Source organism: Coturnix japonica, chromosome 3 (assembly GCF_001577835.2).
Source record: "Coturnix japonica isolate 7356 chromosome 3, Coturnix japonica 2.1, whole genome shotgun sequence".
In the NCBI taxonomy this organism is placed as follows: Eukaryota; Metazoa; Chordata; class Aves; order Galliformes; family Phasianidae; genus Coturnix; species Coturnix japonica.
In genome coordinates this window covers 10,306,629-10,332,935 of record NC_029518.1, presented here as the reverse complement: position 1 = coordinate 10,332,935, position 26,307 = coordinate 10,306,629, and the positions used below count along the sequence as shown (strand labels likewise).

General features: G+C 41.9%; 1 protein-coding gene across 1 annotated transcript in view; it reads left to right on the top strand.

Moving 5' to 3' along the window:
- Positions 1-26,307, top strand: part of FBXO11 (F-box protein 11) — a 60,698-nt gene that overhangs the window by 816 nt on the left and 33,575 nt on the right. The gene's annotated exons all lie outside the window — the stretch shown is intronic.

Sequence of the window (26,307 nt, the reverse complement as noted above, 5' to 3'; positions counted from 1 at the left end):
GAGGGAGGGAGGGAGGGAGAGAGGGAGGCGGGGGCTCGGCTCGGCCCCCCGCCCCCCCCCGAGGGGGGGGGGGCGGGGCCCCGCCCCCCCCCGGGGGGGGGGGGGGGGGGGAGGGAACGATCGCTGCCGGCCCCCCAGGAGGGAGCGGGCCGAGACCCCCCCACACCCCTCCCCCCGGCCCTCGGGGCCGCGCCGCCATCGCCCGGCGGGGGGAGAGAGCCCGGGGGCTGCGGGAGGAGGGAGCCGGCGCCGGGCACCCCCGGCGGAACGCGGCCCGGCGGCGTGCTGCGCAGTTCGGCGGCAGCGCTTGGGCTGGGGGAGCCAGGCTCGGCGGAGGGGCGGCCCAATGCCGCCTATTTACAGCCGGGGCCCTGAGGCGGCCGGAGCGGGGCCGCCGTCCCCTCGCGCCTCGGCCCTGCCCGTGGGTCCGCCCGCCCCGCTGGGGCCGGGGCCTAGCGCCGAACGGCGGCGATCCGAGCCCGGGCAGGGAGAACACCATTGTGTGAGGGAGGAGGTGGGAGCCCTGCCCTCACGGTGGCCGGGGAGCGGCGGAGAGGGGCAGATCCCTCGGGCCCGGAGCCTCGGGCAGCGCCGGTGCCGCCTGCGTGCTCGCCGCCTTCCACATTTCCTCCGCATTTATTTATTTATTTGGAGGCGAGATGGGGGTGGGATCGCAGGAGACATTTTGCATGGCTTATCTGCCGGATGGGGCTTTAATGTTTCGTGCGGCGGCTGTCACGGTTCCCGCACGACGGAGGGGACGGGTCGGCGGTGCGGGTTCGGATGAGCAAATGTCTCGTTAAAATAAAAGAAAGAGCCCCTCATTGTCAGGCGGCCGCCTTTTGTTTGAGTGGCGGGGCTATCGCCTGGAGAACGCGGCGCTGAACCACGCAGATGCGTCACGATAAATATCTCAGCGCCTCTTCAGCAATCAAAGCGTTTTAATCGAATGAAGTAAATACGATTTAATCTGAGGAAGTATTTTTAATTCTGCGTCTCTCTCCCCTCCCCTTCCTGCCCCCCCCCCCCCCCCCCCCCCCCCCCCCCCCCCCCCCCCCCCCCCCCCGCACACATTGGTCAGAGCAAAGAATGTTCCCCAGACCGGAGCGGTGTATGTACCAGAGGATGTGATGTCTTATGCCCAATTATGGGGCTTGTGTAAATCTGACCAAATCTTCCGTAAATATATAATTAAAATGACTTCTCTGCTAAGCTGACATTAAAAAAAAAGAAACCCAAGGTACTTCCTCCTCTCAATGATCTCAATGACACACGCTGAAGGTTTGCATCCTTGTTGTTCCATATACATAATGCAGGTTTCTCTCAGCCCCCGAGTTCACTTCTGATTTCCAACAGATAGAAAATAGGATTTCTAAAGGCATTGGGAACGCCGTGCTCACCCATCAAACGCTGTGATTGTTCAGCTTTACATTGAGCTACCCCCGTCCCGCTGCTCACATGGTACTAATTTGCTACAGATACAGGCAGAAACTTTTCCTGATAAAACAGGAGGCTGTGATTTATTTGCGTTGCTCTGACGTTTTGTGCAATTCCGCATTAACTTTTTTTTTGTCCTCCCATGCGTTGTTACTGCTGTTTACCACTCAGTGGTGGTAACCCTGTGCCAAAATTCCTGTTCCATATGGGTCACCATTGCTCGCTTTTTCCTTCCATTTTTGAAGGTCAGTGGCTCTGAGGTCTGACTCCTCAAAAATGCATTATGAGCATTGGGGTCTTTTGTGTTGGATTGATTTACATTTAGGATCTCTCCTGTCCAGTTCCTGTCCCCATCTTGAAGCTGGAGGCCTGATCCAGTCGCTCTGGAAGCTGGTGCCAGTTTTACCTGTGACTTTGATGGCTTTGTGCAGGGCTGTAAGTGTAAGGGATGACGAATAATGCTGCTAAATTAGAAGCCGATATGCTGGGGTTAGACTGTACCACACAAGTGCTGACTTCTTTTCACCTTTATTCCCAAGCAATGTAGGTCACCTTAAAAAGACTGTAGAAAAGAAGCAGTGCGAGTTATTAGTAAAGGATCTAAATTAAACTCAGATGTAAATGTGGTTTAAAAGATTTTATTAGATAATGCGAGTGTGTTTGTGATAAAATGAAAAGTATTTTTTGCTATAATTAATTCCTCCTTCATATCTGTAAGGAGGGGCTTATAAATACCTTGGAACAGCATTTGTAATGTAGCGCATGGTTAATCTTTGGAACTTGTTTCATGTCAGTAAAGCAGATTGCTCAGCAGAGCGTGTGCTAGATCCAGAACTTTATTTATTATTTGATGCTGCACAAGTGTTTTGCAACTGTGCAACAGCTGCCAAATTTTCACCACTGGTTAAAAACTGAGTGTTCCGGCTCCTGTTATTAACACATTGCAAGGGAAAAAGGCTTTAAAAATCCTCTACCAAGAGTTCTCTGGCAAGGTTTAAAATAATATCATGCCATGCTTTATCATTCAAGGTTATTCTTATTTTATATATGTAGTACAAATGATCTAATTAGCGTATATTCATACTGTTATGCATTGATAAGTAATGATTTTGGGCCTTTATTCTGATTGCAATGGGAAAAGGACATAATAAACACATACAGATAATAATTTTTCTCCCCTAACCTTACAGTGTTGTATAGCCAAGATAAGATATCATCGGGATATTCTTCTCAAGATGTTTTGCCTTATGTTCCACTGTTCACACCTCCCTCCATCTAAATTAGCCACTCTGGCTCCACTCTGCTTCTTCTTCTTTACCTTCTCCCTGCTGATCTTTCCCTAGGCACCAGTGGGGCTGCCAATGGTTTGGTCAGTGGGGCTGGAATTCTGCACAAAGAATCCACTGTTGGTGGATCCCTTACTTTTATTTAGGACAATGGTCTGACCAAAGGGAACTCTGCACTGGGTGATGTCTGTGTTTAAATATTGCCGTGTTTGCTTGTAGTGCCTTTTTGTGTGTTTATTTATTTATTATAAATAACAATAATCCTGAGCCTGTAGGCTTAGTTACATTTTCAGGAAGAAAATAAGATCTGAAACTAATAATAATGATAATAAATAATAATAAAGAGACCAGAGTGCAGCTATGCTTAACCAGAAAGCTACAGCATTCAATAGTTTGTTTTTTCTCATTTCTGACCTTCTCAGAATGAGAAATCCATGAATGCGTGTGTGCTTCTTTGTAACATCAGTGCAGTCCTGGATATGGTACTAATGAGGCTCTGAGATTTATGTCCAGCATTAAGTGTTTTCAGGATTGTGTCTTGCATGTTGTTAAGTACCACGTGTGCAGTGCCATGGCAGCTGGGGCTACCGAGCTCCTGCTTCTTTCTTTTATATTGTGCTGGTGTCCATGTGACGAGGCAGTGAGCAGGCTCAGAGCTGGCTGTGCCAACAAGCAACTCCTTTTTGCCTTTCACAGGTGTATTTTTGGCAGGAGCTGCCGGTAGAAGGGAAGGGACAATGCTGAATGCTTGTGGGTGTGGTGGGACTGTGGCTGATCTGATTTAGGTTGGGTTGAGCTAGGTCAGTGCTTATAGAGTTGGTGCATATGGAGTGCAGCCCATGCGCCTACCTTATTAGTTGGCTTTTCCTATATTTTTAAATGCTTTTCTTTCCATCCTTGGTGTGTTTTCCAAAGAAAACAAGACTTGTAGACCCGTGCAGTCTGTCTGTCACTCTGCAGCTTCTGAACTTGTGAGCTCATTGCAACTGGATTTAACAAAGGAGTGTGAAGTTCTTAACTTTTGTGGAAATAGGCGGCTGGGCAGAGCGAGAAGACAATGAGGGAGAGACACTTATAACTTACACTTTATGCCCATGCCAAGAAGCAACAGCCAGCTGGCCTGTCAGCACATAAGGTAATTGAAGTAGTCATTTGTCTGCATAGGGGACACGAATGCTGGAAGTACTGGGAGAAAGAGTGGGTTAGGCTGTGTAAGGCACAGACACGTAGAAACTAAGCTCCGGTAGATCTCTTGCTCACCCAGCTTGAATTTTGTAATGTCAAGATAAATATCTCAGGAAACTTAGGGAGTCTTTCATTTGGGCCTGTTTCCAACGTGCGTATGTATGTGCGTGCATGATTATTCTTTAGTTTTTTAATACATTCGCCAAAAGGGATATATTGGTGCTTGCTGGGCTGTAGCAGTAAAAGCATTAAATGACTCCTATTCTGAAGCAGATGCCCAGACTTGTATCAAAATAACTAAATTGATTCCAGTTTTTTTAGGATCATCCCTAATGGCAAGAAGTCAAGAAGTCGGCATCAGTTGCTCCAGGTGGAAAGAAATCTAATACAGGTTTTTCCATATTCTTTGAAGGAGAATCTTAGGCTGTGAAAAGATGTGTTGAGGTATGGATATGTTCTTTGCAGTGGAAAGTCCCCAAAGTCGGCCTTTCAGATAAAAAAATGAGGATTTATGAACTTGGTACTGCAAGCATTACTGCTCTTTCTCAAATCCTGATCCTGCTTCATGCATGAGAAGGAGTTGTGCTCTTCTACTGTTGTCCTTATTGTGGGACAAGCGCCTAAATTTAGGCTAAAGCTTTTCTCATTTCTGGAAAGATGGAGTATATTTCTTGCTGGTAACAATGCTGGTTGTCCCTAGTTTTGGTATATCTTGGTCATTCATAAGAATACCAACGACTGGTAAAGTTTCCCAGATATAGTAAGTCTTTTTGAATTTTGTTTCTAAGCTACAAAGTCTTGGCCTCGATGGTCAAGTAACCGATGTCTCCTCCATGTGTCTGTTTGATAGCTTTCTGTTTGGAGGAAGGTCACACTCTATCCCTTTCCTGCTTCGCTGCTTCCTGGGAGCTTCACAGTGGCATAGTGCACCACTGCTGTGTGTCGTGCTTTTATTGCAGGACATTAGGCATAATAAACACAATGGGCACTAAACACACAGAATTCAATGCATGCACTTGGAATTGGAGTACTGTGAGTGTTCTGTTAGCCCAGCAGCTGCCTGGGAATGTTGAGCTTCCAGCTTGCTTCCCCTAGCAGCTTCCTCACCAGCACTGTGAGGCTGGCGTGTCCAACAAGTGCCGATGTGCAATATATGCTCATTGCACTTGCACACTGGTATGGGTTAGGGGACGTGAGGGGTTGTCACTGCAGCAGGAGCAGCTCCTTTGGTCACCACTGCTCTGCCTTGCTTCTACAAAGGAGGTTACTGGGAGCAAGCGCGCTCCAGGTGTGTTGCAGTGCAGGTCACCTATGGCACAGCTTCAACTTCCTTCAGCAGTTTCTTCAATTGCTTGATGTGCTGTACAGAGGAGGTGGTATGTTTCTCTAGGCTGCCCTGAGGTACACAGATTCAACGTGTTCAGCACTGTTTGTCATAAGGAAGGTAAATCAGAACTGTGTCAATAAGAAGACAGGGAGACGTGACTGAGGAATTAAAAAACTGGAAATCTGCTTTCAGTTGATTTTGTCATTACTTAATCTTCCTGTGTTTGCTTATTGGTTAGTACTTATGTTTGTTTCTTTGCTTACGCGTTGTTCCTCTGTTGAATGCTTGAAAAGGAAGGTGTCCTTGCTAATTTTGATTGTTGTTTGTACCGTTATCATCTGGATATATCCTGAAGTTTTAATTTGAGTTCTTTGCTTCTTGATGAGCTGAGCTGCTGAGGGAAGGAAAAAAGCAAACTAAAATATGTAGTGAAACTACTGAACACCTATTAAAATTCTATCTGTATGATTCTGTCGTTAGAGAACTCTTAAAGTGATTCAAAAGAGGAAATCCAGGCCTTGCTATAGTTCTGATGTGAAGATGACACTATGTATGCATCTCGTATGATCGTAATTTTGCTTCTGACTAGGAAGTTGAGTGAGCTTTGTGAAGGTGGTTAAAACCTCTGGCTTTGGGGTACTTCTAGATAGGTAACTCGCATAGCGGTTATTGTGGCTCTGAATAAATGAGGCTTACTGGAATATTACTCCCTACTCTTAAAATGTTACGTTGTTCATCCTTTCTTTGCAGCTGGTTGGACACAATCAACAAATAACCACTTGGTTATTAAAGCATTTGGCTCTTTGGTGGGCTTTTAAGGACTACTTCTGTTCTCTGAGGTAGTTCATTTAGCTGCGTTCAGACAAGATAGTTATTTTAGAACCTGGTTGCTAGAGGGAAAGATTATCCCACTATTCCTGCTTCTAAACACTTGTTTTTATCCCCTGCTTTGCGCTGGCACTTGACAGTGGAAATGAGAGGAAGGGAGCAGGGTTGCTGTGTGATGTCACAGCTCACTGTCACATTGGCTTGCATGGGAGATGGTGGTCCTATGCAGTGCCTGGCGATAGTCCTATCCCTGTGGTAAGAACTGTGGAAAAGCCACTGCGGTTTTGTTCTAAGATAAGCGCTATTATACATATAACAGAACCGAAATACAAGTTACTGGTAATTGCAATAGACACCTGCAGTTTGCACTCTGTTGCTGGACTCATTTGACTCCCTCCTATTGTATTAAACTGGGGAATTGAGGCATGGGTTTACTCTACAGGCTCTACCTGGTTCATAGCTTCCTTCCCGTTTTCCTTCCCCTTCCCTAGCTTTTATTGCCAAGTATGATGCTATACAGTATGGAATATCCTTTGGTTGGTTGAGGTCAGCTGCCATGGTCTCCACCTCTTGAGCACCCTGGGGGGTCCGTGAGTACCTGGTGCTATGCCAGTGCTGCTCAGCCATAACCGAGCCATCACTGTGCTGTCAGTGCAGAGCACAGTGCTATGTGGGCTGCTGTGGGGAAAGCTCACTCCATCCCAGCCAGACCCAAGCATCAGTCTTGTGTTTACATTTGTAACACTGACTTCATGTGTGCCTGGATTGATTCTGTTACTTAATGATTGTGGATTTTAAAAATGAACCGTACCTCATATCAGATATTGTTCTTGGGCTGGGAGAGTCATGGGAATGGCTGGAAAGTATTGGGATGGAGGGCAGGAGTTCTTTGAGCTGTGGGCTGCTGGAAGGACAGTCATCTTCTAGTTCCTGAAAGCTGTACAGGGAAACAAGCATTCTTGAGGATGAGGTTAGGAAGCATATATTTTTTTTCTCCTACTGTGAATTATGATTACAAGGCACAGTGAACAACCTTAATCGGAATTACTGCACTTGCTTTGAATAACCACTGTCCAGACCAACAAAGAGCTGATCTTGCAGTCTCGTGATCATCATGCTGTGTGCATACTTTTACACCAAGGGGCTGGTTAGCATGAATAGGTCATATTACAGTAAGTATTTCCTTTTGGTCATCCCAGTTTGTATTGTTCGGAAACAGCCTGCTTGCCTTAAGAACTCAGATCTGTGGGCCCTATTCCGTTGTATGTTTCCAGTTTATACATTCAGAAGGAAAAGTTACAGAGTTCAGTCTCTGCTTTCTGAATGAGGCTGATCTGTAACTCTGCAGCCAGTCTAAATTTCAAGCTATCTTTGTATTTGGACGGGTTATTGCAGGATGACAGGTTACCATATGTCAGCTGATCTGTGGTATCTGATGCACCGTAATTGTTCATGTGTACGCTCTTAGCCTGTGGCAAATGGAAGGTAATTTGAGTTAGCTTGACCCTCTTTCATTACGCTCTTTCAAGGCACTCCCTTTTCCACGTGGATTGTTAAACCTGCTAGAGTGCCCTGGCTAAAAAAATAATCCAGTTTCTATCTCCAAGCCAGTTGTGTGTATCTTTGCAGTAGTGAGATGAGGGCTTTCCCATCATTTGCTGTATTGTTGCTGTTTTGAGACAGTGCTTGTTGAAGGAATTATTACTATTCAGATATAAGCCTGAAAATCAGTCAGATGTTGTTAATTACTAGGTGTGTTTTTCTTTTGGGGAGACTTACAAAAGCTTTATGAGGACATTTTAAAACACTATAATGTATGGGTTGTTTTGCTGTATCTCGGTATACTTGTATTTGTAGAGGTAGGTTTTACTTTGACTTCTTTTAGAAGACGGTTGGTAATTGCAATCATTCCAGTACTGCTGCAGTGCTGCTTTTTGCATGTCCTGATTCAAATTTCACTGAAGTTCTGGCTGTTTCGGAGGTTATCACTGACCACAGAATGGCACCTGACTTCAGTCTGAATTGGCATGAAAGGTGAAACAATCAACTTTTTTTTTTCAGAGCTTTATTGTTATATGAACATTGAGTTTGCAGCAATAAATACATAGCCATCAAACCTGCTTCATCAGTAATTATTAAGAATATTAAATAGTACTGAAACATGCGTGAGCCAAAACGCTTCTCAGTTGTTAGGCATTTTCTCCTTCTCTCCCAGGCAAATCCCATCAGTTAACTACTGCACTGCTGACCCTATGTGTAATGTGTATTTCAAACGAAGCTTCCTCCGCACTTCTCATTGCTATCTGGTCAGTGAGAGTTTCTGAAGGGATTCAAGGTAAAAGGTGCAGTCGCCAAGGGCTTTTTTTTTTTCCTTGCCCTTGGGGGAAATGGGCAGAAAAGTGCAGCTCTTGACTTGGGGTTCAGTGTTCTGAAGATGCAGTAGGCGTTGGTGCTGGGCAGAGTCCTCTGGGAGACAAATAGTTGTGAAGGTGATCTATCAACATAACTTCAGAGTAGGCTGTGGTTGGTTACAGCAGCTTCATACTGCAGGAGTACAGCAATGCTTCTGTTACAGTCATTTTAACATGCAGAAAATTTAATTGTTTTACTAAGAACTGAGGACAAAATGGATGCTTATTGGATAAGTATTTTGTGATTACCATGAAAGAAAAAGACTTAAGATTCCCCAACAGGCCACCAGTTTGAATTGTATGTAGTAACCATATATTTGCTGTTTCCTTTACTCAGTGTCATTTTGAAGGTGACCGGACAGCAGCTTTAGCTGGCTGTAAGACTTTGTCAAGGTGTGACTCTCAGTTTTTCTCTGAAGGTGGTAAGATTTGTGACCATCTTCCTCTTGGAGAAATGTTCTGTGTCTTTACCTCAAACAGTTATTCAAGATCAGTTATTCAAAATAAACCAGTTTACTCTGGAATTTCACTTGCACTGTTATCTAACCTGTAGTGACTCTGACTGTCCCTGTTGAGATTGCTGATAGCGGCAGAAGATGGCTGAGCTCCAGGAAGCTGCAGAGCTGAAGGTCTCTAAGGTGGCTGCAGTAAGTGCAAATAAGTGCAAATGAGTAGTGTGTGTTCCATTACAGAGCAGTCATTTAGTTCTGATCCATTTGGTGCTTCCTCTCCTGCTCCATTCTTAACTCTGCAAAGGTGTGTTGTAATGGGGCCTTTAAGGCATATGCTTCAGGGTACTGCTGAGAGAATGTCCTTCAATGCAAATTAAGGAGCTGTTTGGCTAGCTGAACATGAGTGAGAAGGCAGGAAATGAATGGCATGAGCTACTGTTGTGGTCTGGATGGTTAGAAGAGGAATTAGTATGGCTGTGATAGAGGACAATAGCTGAATGGCTTCAGGTGGCCATCAATGATGAGTTTGGACCCCTTTGTGTCCTGCCAAACTTCTTAGTATCAGCAGCTCCTGATGAATAATCTGTTAATACAATTGATGGTATCAGCATGGAAGTTTGCCGTGGTCAAATTTTACCGTAAATTAAAAGATCCCAGCTAGGTTCTGTGAGTGCCCAATGAATTCTGTTCTGAAGATCAAGTCATCATAATACATGCCACTCTGCTGCAGCATTTCCCATCTTGTCTGAGTGACTGTTGGCAGTGTGAGCTTGGATCAAACTCATTTTTAATGTGAACAGGAAATAATGCTTTTTGATGACTTTCATCTAAACCTATTTTTCTTTCTTAAATGGAGCAGAAGAGGTTAAAAATAAAAAGTTATATACAAGAGAAACTCAATATATATCTTCAAATGAAAATACAGTGGCCATGTTGGTGAAAGAATCACTTTATAAACTGGGGGATTCTTTAGTATTGCTCTTAACTTTAGCTTCCATAATTGGAAATAAAAATAAAAAGCAGTTGTGAAGGAAATGTTAATTTGTGAAAATCTGGGAAACATGGCAAAAATAAAAATGGGAAAATATGTTTAACCAATTTTATTTGAAATTTTCAATATTGATACCATGTGTCAGTCCAGTTATTATTATTATTTATTTATTTATTTTTTGCATTTGCTTTGTCTTTTTTTTTTCTGTCTTGTTTTCTGGACTATTTTTTCCAATAAATCAGAGATTTGAGCATACACTGTGCTGTGGGCTGCTTCAACACCACTTACTATAGTGGAAGTTAAGAATAGATTGTGTGTGGCAAAATCATGATTTTTAACTGTTTGAAAGATACACCAAGCAGTACCTGCCATCCGCTGATGCTTTAAGAATGGATTAATTATCATCTTTCTGGTCAGACTGTGACAGACTGCATAGCTTGCATCATTTATTTCTGTCTCCTTAATGCCCGAGATCATAAAGAGCACTATGAGCTGCCAGTGTATCTTTTCATATGCAAAATCTGAAGCATTATACAATCAGATGAGTAGTGGCTGAAACACTTAGTGAGTTGGCACAATGATTTTCAGACTCAATATACTTTGGATGCTGCCCTCTTGATCGCCCTTAGCAGCAAGGTTGGACCTCCAGCATTGGCAAACAACAGACACAGCCTACCAAAGCATGGCTCTAAGGGTTGGGGAGGGCAGACTTTTTCAACTTTTCATGTAACTTGAGTGGTGGAAGTAATTGCTGCTTTCATAATGAACAAGTTTTAAGTAATAGGAGGATACTGGAGATTTCATCTGTGTCAGTATCCTTGTGACGTTCCACTGCCAGTGCAGTCAGTAAAATTATGTGTACGTCTGGGGTGTTAAACGTTGACTAAGATTTTTCTTAATGCTTGCATATAGTGTCCTGTTGGGAAAGAGGATAATCTTGGCAGTAATAAAAGATACTGTGTGTGCATTATGGTGGCTGGGGAGCTGCTTGAGTCTGGTTACTTTATCTTTCCTAAGATTTATGGGATATAATGAGGGTGTCTGTCTTGTTTTGTTGCATTCCCTGGACCCCAGTTCTGTACTGTTGCAGAAGAGGCCAAATAGTTTTCAGCAAACTAATTTTTTTTTTCATTTTTGATTACAGGACTTCAGTTTTTAATGCCTGTAGCTTCTGAAATCACAATGTGTTTTGAGGAGAAGAATGTATAGATCAGAATATCAAAATCACAGAGGATAGCAGTGTCCAAAAGTCCTGCTGGCGCTGCTCTTGTGGATCAGTTTTTTTGTGGATCCTTTTTTAATAAATACGCATTTATTTCCTAAATTTCAATTTCCTAAATTTCATCTCAAGGCATTTCTTTCTCCTCCCCCAAATCAGATCTCTTCTGTATATGTGGAGGCAAAATTCTGAAGCATCCGTCTGTCTGAACCCAGCTGGTCATCTCCCTATGTAGATGAGAATTTCTTGCAGTGAGAGCCTTAATGTGATCATTAGGAGGTTCAAACTAAGTAACAAGGTGGCCTTTCTTTCCTCTTAGAGTTGAGATTTGTTCGTGTATTTGTATATATTCAACTCTTTCTGAAAAGCAGGAGGGGTGATTGAGCGGTGGTTTCCTTTCAGTAGTTCCAGTAGTAGTAATGCAGTAGATGGAGTTAGGATAAGGGATAGTTCCTAGTCCAGAAGGTTCCTGACTCCTCACAGAAGTTTTTCTTCTTAAGTAAATTCCTAGAGTATACAAAAAGGAACTGTTCAGGGATTCAGCGTGGGGTAATGTTTCTTATAACCACTGTAAAAAAAGGGCGGGATAATTGCGACCTACTGTAATTTCAGGTAGAGGTAAGAAATTACCTTGTTTTATTGATTTGGATGTTGGTCATGTCTTGTTCACAGTCTTCCAGTTGCTCTGAAGCTCCCATCATTAGATGCATGTGAAGTAATGAAGTGCCATTGCTCTGACTTCAGCAGTTGAAAGAGAAAGCAGTAAGAGATATCCCAAATTGCCCTGTGTCACCAGGGAAGTCTGTAGGCATGGCCTGGATGGCTTAAGCAGTCTGATTCAGAACGCCACCAAAAGGAATTTGGTGCTTTGTTTCTGCTTTCCTTCCTTCATGGATTGTAGTACCAGTGCATCTGTACGGACACTTCATGTTCTGTATGGGAGCTGGTGGGAAAAAGTCTGTTCTGTCTTTTCTGGAATCAGCGTAGTCCTAAACTGGTTTCCCTTGATTTTGAATCGCATCCTTGGCAAAACCCAACATCGAGCTTCATGCTTTAAGGCTCTTGTAGTTGGTACTGTAGTTTGGAACCTACACTGGTTCTCTTGGTTCAGTACCTGTCTTCTTTTAGTGCTCAGCTTGTCCCAGGATAAAAAAATCAGATGGTTGAGTGGGGGTTGTTGCTCTCGGTTATTTGTCCCGTTCCCAGCTGATCCCTCTTCAAGGCGAGGATCACTGAATGGCTCCAGATCTGTTCGTAATGGCGCTTTGATCTTTCAGAATATTAAGGTAAGGGGGGATTGCAGTTGGGTTGTTTAATTATGCTAGGCTGAAACCTGGAGCTGCTCTTGAATTGCCAGGAGCTGTATGGCCATCTGTCATTGGGGTAACAACTTGTATTTGAAGGGGCAGCTGGCAGGATTGAGGCTTGCTTCAGCTGGCAGACTTTTTTAATTTGCCACTATGTGTCAGTCAGAGCCCTTGTTTGTGAGTAAGGAAGAGAGTAGGGGTTGCCTTAATTGTTTGTGCAATTAATTTAAAATCCCAAGAGGAAAAGTGGGCATTTCTGCGAGAATAAATTACATTCATATAATGTGCATTCTGTCTTCTTACAGGCTGCTTTTTTGCAGTTTTAAGATGTAACAATCATGACAGTTGTCAAAGGCATAGGTGTATTTCTGGGCACACTGAGCCTTGCATATGGTGCAAGAAAATTGTATTCTTACAGAGAGTGTTATTTGTGAAAGCACAAAGAGCGAAGGAAATACATTCAGACTCAACCTAGAGAAAGCATCTGGTGAAAAATTCAGACGTTGAGATTTTGCACTAGTTCTTAAGATAACTGTTTCTGATAGGTTTTTTATAGGTTTCTGAGTAAGGGCGTGTGCCCTCTTAATGGTGCTAATCAGGGTTGGACATGTTGCTGTGGATGGAGAGGAAAAAGCTCTGATGACTTCACTTTATGGCTGAAGAAAGGTAACCAGATAATTGGAAAACACTTTGATCTTCCACTTCTCCCTGCTTTTCTAGCATGTCCAACAGAGGACATGTCTATTAAAGGGAACACATCTAATGTTTTTCACCAGCACAAAGTCAATGTACATTTTGTAGGTCTCAGAATGTATCTCAGGGTTGACTGTGCATTTACAGCGTCTAGAAATAATTGGTAGGGCCCACGGGCTGTGTGTGGAGCCTTCCAAACACACAGTAGGACATGTCTGGAACACCTCCTCTTTGGTGCGTGGAACTCAGGGAACAAACAGTCTGGAATCAAACCTTTTGTAAAGCTGTCCACCTGAATCACGTCATTTGGTAGGCAAAAGCAAATTTTTGATGACTTTTTTTTGTTTCTTTCAGGTGTAGTGGAAGCATTTGTCTTGAGTGGTTGCCTCAGAAATGCCCAGGAAATGAAATTCAATTCTGTATTTTTCAATCTGAAAAACAAACAAACAAACAAACAAAATACGGTTGATATTTAAAAACAAAACAAAAAACATTATAGTGAACCAAAGTAAAATGGCAGATGTAATTACTGGAAAAGTTAGTGATAAACAATTTTTTTCCCATACTGGCAAAATTTAGTTCAGTTCCGCTTTCAAAATGATTTTCGGTCTAATTGCTTCTGATAAATTACTCACCAGATGTATAGGCCAGCTTTTCAGATGCTCACATCCATGAGTTTAGTTGCCTTGAATCTGATCTTTGTATTCTCATCCTGTGATCTCTGAAAGATGTACTACCAACAGTTTTGTTGGCAGGCGTGCTGTCATGCATGAGTCTGACCCTCTGAGTGGGGCAGGGAAGAGGAAAAGCTGTGGAGTCCTGGTGTATTAGTATGGATTTTAAATGGCATTTAACTTCTGTTTTATGTGCTGGCTTCTTGTCTGTGTCACTTGTGGTGATGAGTGGGGAGAATTTGGTGATGGCACAGCTCTTTTCTTTCCCCTCTTTTCATCCCTAGTCTTTTCTTTCCTGGGAATTTGGAGCTATTCAGTCTTTACAGTGAGCACAAGTTCACAGCAGGGCTTCACTTTGTAGAAGATGAAAAATTCATTTTGAACTGTTCTTTACTCAAGCATCTGCAGTTCTGTGTTTGTCTGCTAAGGGCACCAAAAAAAAGGTTTTCTGTTTTGTTTTTGCTCTGTGTTTGCGTTGGTGATTTTTGTTCCTGCATTGATTCTAGATGTCTTTAGCTTTCTATGATTCTCTTCCACACTAGCCACTTTCATAGAATCACAGGGTGGTTTGGGTTGGAGATGACCCTGAAGCTCACCCAGCCCCAACCCATACCATGGGCAGGGCTGCCCCCCAGCAGCTCAGGCTGTCCAGAGTCCATCCAGCCCGGACTTGGGCACCTTCAGGGATGGGGCACACACAGCTGTGGGCAGCAGTGCCAGGGCCTTGCCAGCCTCTGAGTGAAGAACTTCTCATATGGATCTCTTCTATTTTAAAGCCATTCAATCTTATCCTGTTCACTATCAGATCATGTAAAAAATCAGTCTTCCTCCTGTTTATAAGCTCTCTTCAAGTACTGGAAGGCCACGCTGAGGTGGAGCTGAATAAGCCCAGATCCCTCAACTTTTCTTCATAGCACAGGTGTTCCAGCCCTCTGAACATGGGCAGTGGCCTACTCTGGACCTGCTTCAACAGCTCCACATCCTTCACAACCCCAGGCCTGGATACAGACTCCAGATGGGTCTCAGGAGAGCAGAGCAGAGGAGGAAAATCACCTCTCCCTGCTGCCATCCCTCTTTGGATGCTGCCCAGGATACAGTTGAGCTTCTGGGCTGCAGATGCATGCTTCTAACTCACTTTCAGAGCTGAAGGTTTTCAGGCCTGTAGCCACAGTCCATTGCTTCCTTTTTGCTAAGGGAAAGGTACTCTCCTTTCTGTTTTGTTTTGTAAAGAACGCAAAAGATAGTTTTAAAAGGCTTTCTTTAGATTAAAAATCTACCTTAAAAATTTGGGTGCAGTACCTCTTGAGTGTGAAATGTAATTAACACATTCTTCAAATCCTGTTAGCTCACAGCTTTTCAACTATTTTTTCGTAGGAATGCTGACATTTTCTAATACATGGCACCACCATGGAGTGAGTGATTCTAACAGAATATAGTTGCTAAAAAGTAGTGAGTTTCTGGTCTTTTCCCTCTCTGCTGCTCCAGGTCTTGTTAGTGTAGTACTGTTTTGTGCATGCAAATTTATATGTATACAACAGTTTACTGCCTGGCAATAAAGCTAGTCTGAGGTCTAAATACAACATTCCCCCTAAAAAACTACATGGTTATAAATGTTTAATTGTCTTGTGTTGCTTTTTCACTTTGCTAACTGCTTTTAACTGGTGCATTTAATCCAGAAAATGTTGAATATGTTGCTGTTACATGCTTTTCTTTGTACCAGATAGGACCCCCAATACACGTGAATTGCTGCTGTGTATATTTAATTAGAAGTAATGGATGTACGTTGCTGAAAGGAACCATCGGCCTCCTCCCTATATGCAAAGCCTGACGTTACTGCTTGTTCTAAATCTAGTGGTTGTAACCAGGCTTAAGGACTATTTTTATGTTATCCTGAAGCATTTCTTATACTCTCAGTCTTCATATGTACCTTTTCTATTTAGTGTGGACTGCTGTATTGCCTACAAATCAGTAAAGGCTTTAGCATGATGTATAGCTTTTACTTAGCACCAGCAGAGTTTGGTTGGGTGAGGAAGCTGATGACAGGGAGAAGGTGTGAATATTAGTTTCTTCAGCTGAAACTAGAGCAGAAGTTACCATAAAATGGGGGTTGATACATGTATACAGAGTAATTCCTCATCCTGACCCCCTATTAAGAAGAACTGGGGAGAAATTCTCCCTTAACAGAATGTTACTTTTAATTGTTGTCTAATGTATTTTTAATCACTATACCCTAAACTCTGGCTACTTTTATTTCCAGTTTCCAACTTAGAACAGAATACTCATGCAAGACATCATTAAGTTGCTCCTTCATAGCAGAGTGTCACATAACTCATATTGCTGGTGGATTCCTTTCAGTGCTCTGGGCTTCTGCATCGTCTGCCATCCCCTCATGCAGTAACTTTCATTGCTATTATTGTTGGCTGTGTTTTAGCTGTCTTACTTATGGTATATGGCATATTGCTACTGTGATAATAAAAAGCAGGTAACTATTTTTGACTATTCTGTGTATGTCAAGCAGGAGAACTTCTGTACAAAAGAAAAGGGCTTTTTTTCCTTCTGTGTCTGAAGAGACTAGCCTATGAGTGGAAAGGGATGCAGGCTTGTACTTCAGCAGTTAAGGATGGCAGGGTTAGAGGACAACCAAATGTAAGTAAGCGTCCTTACTCAGTGTGGATGCCCTTCGGATTCTTCTGGCCTTAAAACAGAGCTGCTGAATGCAGGCATTTCAGCCTCATTTAGAGAAGTCTGCTTTGTGGTCAAAACACAGGGGCTTGTTGGGTGCACTCCCAATGGAGATTTGAAGGGAACTTAAAGAGGAAAACTCAGCGAAGATATCTGCAGTGTTTTGTATTGTTACTGATAAGTGTGTTTTTTCCATATAATTGATATCTAATAACAGCAGATTTCGAAAACAAATAACAACTCTTCTCACAGCTTTCTGTTACAGTGTGTGAAGATGAGGTAAGCAAGAAATGAAGGAAGTATATCAACAGGAAAATGGTGGTGTGGAATTCTTTGTTATTCATACTTGGGAGGGGGAGAGGGAGGGTGAGAACAAAAAAAATTACCTGGAAAGGGATTTACAGCTCTTGCAGAATTAATGCTAACCATCTCTCCTTAGCAAGTTTTTAGAGGCAGTATTTCCCACCAAGATACTTATTTGAGCTTGGAAATGAAAAACCCAGTAACCAGCTAATCATAAGACAGCTAACTCACTTGGTGTACTTCTGACATCTGGACAGATGTTGATGTATGGGGGGAAAAGATTCCTGTAGAAAACTTCTGGATCAATTCAGAGTGGTGAGACCTGTTCGATTGTGAAAGCTAGTATTTTGAAGATTTATCCTTAAAATCTGCTCCAATAGCTATTCCACATAGAAAAGTTACAACTGAACTAATGTTACTTGAATAAATGCACTGCTGTTTTTACTGTTTGTTTGTTTACTGTTATGGAATAGAAACAGTGTTTTTTTAAAGTTATTACTTGTGAATAAACATCCTGAGAATTCAAGCTGACAGAATACATTTTTAGTCAATTTCTATTGACTGTTAAGCAAGAGTATATCAAAGATGTCTAATATTCTGTGTTGTCAAACAAAATATAATAGAAAACATTACAAATCTCATTGTACTCATGGTAAAATATACTTGATAGATAGCAGAATGTGCATTATACCCATGGGAAAATGAAAGCAATGTGTGGAAATAAAGGGACACTGTTCTGGATGGAGTGTAATTAACAGTTGATGAGTTTTATGAGCCTTCTGTACTAAGGGTGAACTCTACAGGACTCTCAGGATTGTAGATGACTTGGGTCAGAAGGGACCTTAATGTTTGTCTCGTTCTAGAATGTCTGTCTAAAATACACAGTCAATTTGTAGGTGCTTTATAGAGGTTTTCGTCTTGAAAGAGCTGGACACTCCAGTAAAGCTTCCTTCAAGGCATTTGCCAGTGAAAAACTCTTCTATAGAAGTGATGGTTAATGTTGGATTGGAGCTGAGTTGTTGGCATTGACCAGTGTTCTCTGAAGCCCCACAGTTCTCCAAGATCAAAGCATGTAGGAAAAGCTGAAAGGAAAAGGGCAAGATGGAGAAGGACCTGACACTTCTCTGCATTTAAGATTTATTTTTATTGTTGTATAGCATCTGTGTGTAGAAATGCATACCTATGGTTTTTTTTACAGAGATCTCAAACTTCCGTCAACAAAAGATGGAACCTCCTGCAGGTCCTTTCAGAGCCCGAGTAGGTTTGGGGTTGGTTTTTTTGTTTGTTTTTTTATGGAAATGTTTCTAAGAGTGTCTTTTTCCAGAAATGCTCCTTACACTTTTAAGGAACACCTCAGGTATCTCTTCAGGAAATACATCTCTGCAGCACTTTGTTTCATTTACTCGTTCACTTCTGCTTGTGACTGCACACTTCCAGCCACAGTGATGTTTTCCCAGAATGTCACTATAGATAGTTGAGTGCATCGGTCTGCTGCTGGTGTTGGTTGTGCTGATAAACTGCAAATGAGGATTCATCCTATCATAGTTCTGGCTCTGGCCTGTTTCCTGTCCTGTGCCAGTAGCAAAGATCCACATAGCACTGGCAAGAAATAATTCACTCTCTGTCAGGTGTTACACGTCAAAGATTGAATCCCAGGCATCAAATCACACTATTTAATTTTAATCATCATTTGACAGATGCACAATAATTTTTATTCGCCTTTCTTGTTAGTCTGTGTCAGTGGTGGGCTGTGCTCTGACATGTAGCAGGGGAAGGAAGGGAAAAATGCTGTTAGCTAGCTACTGTACAGTGATGAGGTTCTTCAGGATGTAATCCATATTTCAAAGTAGGCTTCAAGTCTTGCTGTCCAGAAACTCCACCTTTTGCAGGTTTTGAATAATGCCTGCTTGTCCAGCCCTTGAGAGCACAGAGAAACCATGGAATGCGTGTGCTCTTGACAAGCTTAACTGCTGCCCAGATACCTTTTGTGGAGGGGTTGTAGGTTTCTGGAGCACACGTATTTCTTGTGTGACATCAAGATGCTGTTGTTACCTTGCAGAGAAAAAGTGGCAGTTCTGTTAAGATTTCAGTTATGGATTAATGACCACAATTGTTTCTGCATAGTTTGCAAGTCTAGTGGAGAAAAACAAGTTACATGTAGTTAATGAAATGAAGGACTTCTGGTGCTGAATTGATCTCCTAAGCTTTGGCAGAGAGTAAATTAATTCAGATCTAACATTGGAAGCTGGTGTCCACTAGATCCTTCTTTCTTGTCACCAGCAATTTTCAGTAGTATTTAAATCCAAAGGAGTTCATATAAAACACCTATTCTACTCTCATTGTATAGCAGTGATGTTAGAAAGAAGCAGCAGTTGAAAGAATGTAAGTTGGAGTGTCTTTTAAAACCTTCTTGGCATACATCTGGGAAACATTAATCATTCATATGCTCATGAATCAAGTAAGGCATCTTGAGATGGCAGCAGCCAGTTCTGAATTGGCTCTGTCAGTTTCAAGCTAGTCATTGAGAATAGGGTTTTTAACCAATGTGGCCATCCTTCCAGATTGCTTATGGCTATTATGGCTATTCCTTTTCTCTGTTAGCCAGCCAGTGGGAGAAAAGAGAAGTGAATGCTGTTCATGTAGTTGCAAAACTGCATGGTCAGCATGCTGGTATATGCTTGGGGTAGGAAGGCTCAATTAATTAGTGTGCTTATCTTCTGCTGTTCCAGTTGTGCTTGTGAACATGTCTACAAGGCTCATCAGGGTAAGCTTGGGTTTCCCTCCCTGCTCTGTCTGTAGTGACTAACATGGCTTTCTCTCTAGGTGTTCTTACAAATGAGTAACAGTGGAACAATTGAGTAGTTTGCAGGTGTGTCAAGTTGGTAAGTAAGGAACGAGTGAGACTGTGACAGGATCACTCAATGAACAAAGCTGAAACCAGGGTGATGATTACCAAGACTAACAGAAAATAGGGCAAAGAAAATAAATTTAATTCACTGGTGTTATATAACCATCTTAGTGCAGTCTGTGGTTTCATTAGTTTGAGAACATACCTTGTAAGGGAGAGGTATTGCATGTGGTTTCACTTTTAGCAAATTGACTGTAATTTAGAATAGAGGTGTAGGAGATTGAATATATTATTATGCTGTTTTTCTAGCTGGTATGGATCTTAGTTGTGGGGTTTTTTCAGTGTGTTCTAGCATGCTTGAATTTACAGTTGTGAAGGTCATGACTGTGAGCCAGCAGTGTGCCCTTGCGGCCAGGAAAGCTAATGGTATCCTGAGGTGCATGTTTGAGCGTGGCCAGCAGGGCAAGGGAGGTGATGATCCTCCTCGGCTGAGCTCTATGAAGCCACATCTGGAGTACCGTGTATAGTTTTAGGCTCCCCTTTTCAAGAAAAACGGGGAACTTCTGCAGGGAGTCCAGCAAAGGAGCATGAAGATGACTAGGAGCACAGAGCATCTCCCATAGGAGAGTGGTTACCTGACTGTTCAACACATTAACATTAAGCGATGATCTCATTGTCCTGTGATGGTAACTCCTCTTTTTGCAGACTATATGGCCATGCACCTAACAAACTGTCAGAGAGAGCTGCATGATTATTGGGACAACAGTTTTCTTGTTAGGCACTTTGATTTGGTCATTCATGCCAGGATGCTAAGATAACTCAGAGTACCAAGAATATAAATTCTCAGAGAGGAGAAAGGCATACAGAGGTGCTGAAGTTTGCTTCAGAATCTCTGGGTGGTTTAGATTGGAAGGGGCCTCTGCAGGCCTTGTGCTCTAGCCTCAGGGTTTAGCAGGGCCACCCAGAGCAGGGTGCCCAGCCCCATGTCCTGATGGCTGCTGAGGACCATCAAGGAGACTGCGCAGCCTGTCTGGGCAAACTGCCAGTGCCATCACCCGCACAGTAAAGAAGCATCTCATTATGTTCAAATGGAATTTTGTTTATTTGTTTGTTTGTAAAATCCTTCCGGTGTCTTACTGCTTTCTCCCCTTACTGGTGTACGCTTGTAAGATAAGTTTTACAGTGCTTCGGACCAAAGAAGTCCCTGGGTTGGTGTTTTTTTATTTTTCATTTTTCAGGTAATTATCTATTTTGAAAGACAAACCGTCCAAATATTATCAATAAAATTCTGTCACACAGAACTTACCTGAAGGCTTTTTAGCCATTCACATGGTTTGCAATATGGTGTTCCTTCCTAATTTAATGCTCTTTATTCCTGCAGCCTTTTAAGGGTATAGTTGGATGACCTAAAACCAGCAGTAAGTTAAGAGTGGCAGCCTTCCTCAACCCAGGTGTTGTGACTGACCAGACCAGTCTGTTGATGCACCAGGCAAAATTATTTCAGTTAAGTGATAAGTGCTTATTCTTTCTGGTACATCAGCACACTTGGAGCTGCTCCTAGGCCATGTACATGACTCTTTCTGTGATATATTTGTGTATATATAATCAGAATTGTTTGGAGAAGAATGCTCAGCAGCTATGCACAGGCAAAGAGCAGTATTTCCAGGCTGCATTTATTTGTTCTGTACTTCTTAGTGTTTCTGAAAAACTAAGACAGAGAGGATCAAGTAGCACAGGCTTGTGGAACAGTTGGGAATACAGGACGGAGCGGGAAGTTAAGTGCAATGGAAAGTTGGGTGCATAAGAACGAGCAGCTGTTTAACAAGAAACAAAGTTCGGGATTCTGCTGTGGTTGTACACAAAGACTGGGTGGAAGAGGCAGCAGAGGAATGAAAAACAACGTGGTGAAAACTTCCAGCACTTACTTCTTCAGATCCCTTTTAGTCTTATCTCCCAGAGTAGAAGGCTTGAATATGGCTGGTTGTTCTATACAGTTTGCTTTCTTAAGAACTGTTGGCCTTTCCTCCCGCAGTACTTAATTTTAATGGCTGTTATTCATTTTTACTGTCATTAACAAAATCAGATTCAAATCAGAAGTTTCCAACTACAATGGTATTTTATAATTTGGTGTTAGTTTTCATGACCCATCTGAATAACATCCATGCTAACAAATAAGTAATGAGTAACAAAGCATTTTCTTTCCAAGCCATGATGTTGCTTGGTTTTGCTGTAATTCTTCCCCATGCTGTTTTTACGCAGTCATTTCCCTGCAGCTGAACAGAGCCATGCTTTCCTGCTCTTGTCAGGCACTTTGGAGTTTGTAATTCAAGTAATAGAATACTAGGAAAGGCATTTGGAAAAGTTTTGAGTAAATAGTGATCAGATACGTCTGACTCAGAGCAAGTCTTCAAAAAAATGCAGGTTCGTTCCAAACTATGTTAAATACAACATGCTTTTGATTGAGCCAAGGCTAAATGAGGCTTGCTTTGTTTTTGTTATTGTTGCTGTCTGAATCATCATCAAATGGCCTTTTTGAAAATCAGATTACAAGTATCCCCCTGCAGTGGGGATTCTGTCCCTCTTGCTCAATAAAACAACAGTGATCTGGGGGGGTTCTTGCTTCAGTTTTCTCCTACCACCCACCTCTCTTCTTCTCCTCCTTGTTCTGTAGTGTTTGTAGATGTTCAGCATGCTGTTTCTAGTCAGGTTGTTCAAATGCTGGTTATTCGTAATTCTCTGTTTCCACTGTGATGTTCAAAATGGCGTGAATGTGGTACTTGATGGTACTTGGGCTGTAGGTGAGGGAGAAGGAAGCAGTGCTTGTGTTTAGTATCACTAAAATAGTGAGTTAGGAAAAACAGCCGAAGAGATAGCAGGATATGTACTCTGACTTTTGCAGTTCACAGTTATTGTTTAATAGCAACACGCTGTTAGATATCCAAAACCATGGGTATTATTCGCTCTAAGTTTTCTTTTCTTCCTCCTTGCTGTGTCAAGGTTATAGGGTCTGAGTCCATGTGGTGGCCCTTTGCTTCCTCCTGGACCAATGGTTTTAGGTTGGTGTGCGGTATGTGATTGTACCAGTAGGGATTAAAAGGAAAAAAAGAAGTTTTATAGCCTTCAGAAACAAAACAATCCAACAAACTACATGAAAATGCTCTCTGGAATTTATAAACTACTATAGCCCTACTATCTGGTTGCTGGTCTGAAAAGGCTGAAGACATTTAGATACCTAACACTAGGGACATTTCTGCATCAAACTACTCCAGATATGTGTAGAATTTCTACAATGATTATTAATGAGTCCCAGAACTCTCCTTCATTTGCATATAATCTGTTGTCTTAACTCCACCTATTAGTCTAACAAATTTTGAAATATTTTGTCTTTTGTCATGATTTAGTTTTTCCTTTTCTTGTCTTGTTTGCTGCTGCAAGGCAGGTTGATGATGCCCTTAGTTATAATGGTAAGCATCTCAGAAACTTTTATTTTAAAGAATCTTAGGAAATTCCTAGTTCAGTGTATCGCTGCTCCTTGACATAACTGGGTTCCAGCCGGGCCAATGTATTGATAGATGTCAGTCAGTTCTGATAGAGTCCCAGCAGGGCAGATGGCTCTGCATGGCAAGCGTTTCTCAATCTGCTACAGGGGGTGGTAGCAGGGGATTTTGCCACCACCCCCTCCCAGCATTAGGGCAGTGCTGTGCAGATGTGCTTCATGGTGAAGAGGTCTGTGGGAGGCTTTCATTTCCTGAAAGTTGGGTGAAATGATTGTACCCTGAGATTATGCATTATGGGAGTTACGCTTGAATAGTTGCAATAGTGTTTGTCATAATGAGTTTCCTAGCGATGTGGATTGTTTTATTGCACATAAACTTTCCTGTCATTTCAAGGGGAGACGGATTTCTTTAGCTTCCTGTGCACTGCAAGAGAAACTCTGCAGATGGATCGGTTAGGGGCTGTAGAAAACTTGAGATTTCAAATGGAGATAACCTCAAGTGAAATCTCTGCATTCTCACTGAATTGCTCACTCTTGTACTGTGTTTCCCCCCACTTTTTGTTTTTAAGATACCAGAAACAGCCACAAAACTCACCTGACGTGTGCATTCTTTAGCATTGCTAAGGAGAGTTATTTATAAACTCCTAATTCATTCTTTGTAGTTTACAGATATTATTAATATCCAGATTTCATGTCATTAAAGAATGTGACCTTTCTGCTTAATAGTTCTACTATGCTATGCTTATTGGGAATAACATATTGTCTCACATACCTCCTGTTTGTTTTGGATCTCCTGTTTGAGATGCCTTTTCCTGGGAAGGTGGGAATTTTCTTGGGAGGAAGATGAGGAGGAAGGTTTTATTTTGCTCATGTTTAGGTGCGTCGAAGCACAGCCAGAAGCTAAAATATGGTGGTTGGTCAGAACGGTTGCTGTGGTAAGCTGTAATGCAGGATAAAACACACTAATCTCTTACAATGTGTTTTTGGGGTGCCTTTATTCTTGAGGTGCCTTTATTTTTGGGGTGCCTTTATTCTTGTCACTGACCGTTGTTTTTAATGAGTTGAAATTTGCTGTGTTTAAGCTGAAGAGGAGGATGACCTTCTCAACTGGTCAAAATGTAATGAGGATGGGTTTCTAAGTGCCTTATATAGTGCTTAAACACTGTGTTCTTGCACCCTTAAAATCTACTTGGTCAGCTTTTTCCCAGTATCATCAAGGAGCCATGCAGCAAGGCCACAGCTTTGAAAGTATTGCTTTATTAATGAGGAATGCATCCAAAAAGGGGTCCTTGTCTCTTCTCAAAGAGAACTTCTCAGAGCAGGAGTCAAGCTGCCTATGAAGCAGGAAAGGAACTCCTTAATAAAATAATTGTAAAACAGCCTGGAGTTCTGTTTATTACTTTGATGTAATGCTGTTATCAGCTGGGGAAACATTCCAGAGGAAAAACATTATCTTATTCTGGTCTGTTGGTACTATTGTTTGAAACCTGCCGGGGCTGATTATTAAAGCTGCTAGTTCTGAGAAAGCTTTCCTCCCTTTTCTAAAATGAGCTATCCGACTCACAGTTTGAGTATGCAGGCACCTGCACAGTTATTCTCTATGTCTAATAAAAATCCATGTGATAATGTATTTGTTTTTCGTTAATTGGGTGCTAGTATAATGGGGAGAGTGGGGGCATCTTCTCTGGGAAGAAATCAGAGTTTTGCATCAGATCCTTATTAACACTTTTTGCTCCTGACTTCTGAAAAGGAAAATATTCATTATAGTATTGAGTGGGATTTTAAATTAGTGTCCACACATGGTTTTGTGGTAGATGATTTTAGACTATGAATTCCCTAGTGGACAAGGCTGGGATGTGAATAGCTGCTTGTGACTGTCCATAAGTTTTAAAGAAATACAGCTGGGGACAAGCTTTGGGCTTGCAGCCAGTTTCTTTCCCTGTTGTCAACTTTCACTTTGCCTGCTTTGTGCCAGTTCTAAGAACTTAAGTTTCTGCCTTGTGTATATAAGCTGTACTTTAATATTCAGCATTTTGATAGTGCTAGTTGACCTCACAGACCTTTGTCAGAATGCTTTCTTTCTCATCTGATTTGGGTGACCTACATAAGGATTGATGTAATGAGCTTCACTAGGAGCTGAGTTGGAGAAAAGATTGGATTCTTAGATAAGTTAATTTCCATTGCATCCAAAGAATAACAGAAAAAGTATTTTGAGTCTTAAGTACTCTGTATAGTTATTATCTCCTTCCTTGTGGTTAAAAAAAGTAAATAAAAATAGATGTCTTGTAGAACACAAGCTTTTGTGCAAATAAAAATAGAGTTGAGCATCAGTCTGATCTATTCTTACACTTTTTAGGTCATCATGTTATCTTATACTGCATGACCTAATTCCAAAGAGTAATAAGATGTCTCATTTGATTATTGATGTTTAAAACCTTAAAATGTAAATTCCAAAATCTTCTTTTTTGCTCTAAATGAGTACCAAGAATTTCAGTTCTCATACAGAAATAATTACCTTCATATACAAAAAGTTACACATACGAACACATTAAGACTTGTTTATCAAATAAACTGTTGCAATAAACGTGGATAGTGTTAGAGAATAAGATATCTTTGGCTTATTATCAGCTTAGAAATTGTATGAATGCTTAAAGTATCCTAGCAGCCAGTAATGGTTATTTTGTCTAGTTGTGGCTTTCTAGAAGGCAGAATCACCTTATTCCGTATGGCGTTCTGTCTGATCTTTCTAGAGTCTTTCTGAAAGCATGCACTCTTCAGTTTAGGCCTGTTCCCATGCCAAACTGATGCCTGCAACTCAGAATAGAGATATCCGTACCATCAGAACCTTACAAAAATGCCACCTCTTCAGTTTTGTCTGCTTGAGTCGAGCTGCTTTGGATACTGTTTGGAAAATACTGCGAGATTTGCATAATGATAATTAAAACACACCACCATGTTGATCAGAGTCCTTAGTTTTAGGGCTAGTAGTAGCCATAAGTTCATTTACTTCTTAGTTCAACGTTTTCTTGTATCATTAAACATAAAATGAAGGGGGGTAGGACGTATACACACATCATCTAGAGCTCGACCATGAAAGACCATAAAATGTTCTTGCCCTTATGATGTTAGGTAGGTCTTGCTTCAGTGAATTACTTCTTGCAGTTGGAC